This window comes from Meriones unguiculatus, chromosome 10 (assembly GCF_030254825.1).
Source record: "Meriones unguiculatus strain TT.TT164.6M chromosome 10, Bangor_MerUng_6.1, whole genome shotgun sequence".
NCBI lineage: Eukaryota > Metazoa > Chordata > Mammalia > Rodentia > Muridae > Meriones > Meriones unguiculatus.
Window position 1 is genome coordinate 54,144,468 of NC_083358.1, and position 1,502 is coordinate 54,145,969.

A 1,502-nucleotide genomic window follows, 5' to 3' on the forward strand; every position below is an offset into this window, starting at 1 on the left:
TGTGTGTTCTGGTGCTTCGAGAACTTTCAAGGGCTGGTTCTTACCTCAGTCCTCTGCTCTGAGTCAGGAACTTGTTGCTTTTTGCTGAGCTTCTGGTGTGTTCTCTGTCTCTAGCTTTGTGTCTTACTGCAGAAGTGTGAGCATTACAGCAGTGTGAGATGGAATTCCATGTTTTTTACATGAGTTCTGGGTGTAGAACTGAGGTTCTTAGGCTATGCAGCAAGCTCTTTCACCTAACCACTGCTCAGCCTCCTCTCCCAGAAAGGTTTTTTTTTTTTTTTTTTTTTTTTTTTTAATTTTGTAATTATATTTCTGTACAGAAAACTTAGCAGTATACATTTAACACAGTTTAGGGCCCAGTTCTTTAGCTTTGGCCTTTCCCAGCTTGGCAACTCGAGCCACAGATTTAGGAGCCAGGACGTGGCCTCCCCAGTGGCGGTGGAGCTCATGGTGTCTGTCGCTGTAGTTGGTCCTAACAGCTTCCAGCAGCTTGGCCAGAGCACTCTTGTCTTCCGAGTTAGCCTGTGTGAAGGCGACAGTGGTGCCAGTCTTCCTGTGGACCAGCCGCCCCAGCCTGGCCTCTCCCTTGATGACACAATAGGGGACCCCATCTTTCGACACAGGGCAGGTAGGAAAACCACCAGCTCAATGGGGTCTACAGCATGGGTCTTCACCACCACCAAGCCTTCTTGTTCTCTGCCACGGTGGTGATTGTGCTGACCCCTGATGGAAGGACGGCTGCTCTCTTGGTGGGGACAACTTTCCCAGCAGCTTTCTTCTCAGTGCTGCCAGCGGCCTCTGCTTCTTCTCCTGCTTTGTCTTTGGCCTGGACTTGGTAGCTCTTTGCAGGTCCAGGGCCTGGGTGAGCTGGTTAATGACAGGAGCCATTTATAGAGGATGACCCTTCACCCCTGCAGCCTAATGTAGCGGGGTCATTTGATGAAGCGTGTGAGATTTCTTTTGGGCTGGCTATCCTGCCCAGTGCCAAAGTTCTTGGGCCTTTTATCAAAGAAAGGATTGACCACCTTTTGAACCTCCTGTTTCTTCAAGGTGGTGAGGCGGGGTGGGGGGGCAGCTCCACCTTCTTCCCCTTGGCCTTCTTTCTTTTGGGCATCTTGCTGGGCTAGAGGAGAAGGAAAGAAAATGGAATTGTCCCCTGAAGGTTTTAAAAGTGGCACTGGCCATCGTTTCCTATATCATAATGAGGAGGGTCTACTTTGTGGGTATACCTGTGCCTTCGTGGTCCAGGACATACAGGGATGGATTCTGTGGGATGGTGTCTAGGAGACGGAGTTGCCTAGGAGACACAGCAGGGTCATAAGTCAACCCCCTCAGCTGAAAGGCCTGCTCCGGGCTTTCTACTGGCATGACACGTTCATGGAGAATAGCAGAGATGTAACAGCAAAAGGGAAACCAAAAGGGTAAGTGGCTTCAGCGCTTAAGGGAAAGCCTTGCCCAGAGTGTCACTCTGTGCCTGGTTTCTTCACATTGCTTTGTTAATA

General features: G+C 50.1%; 1 pseudogene; it reads right to left on the reverse strand.

Moving 5' to 3' along the window:
- Positions 1 to 339: 339 nt before the first annotated feature.
- On the reverse strand, positions 340 to 1,114 carry LOC110556058 (large ribosomal subunit protein eL8-like; annotated as a pseudogene).
- Positions 1,115 to 1,502: the final 388 nt, after the last annotated feature.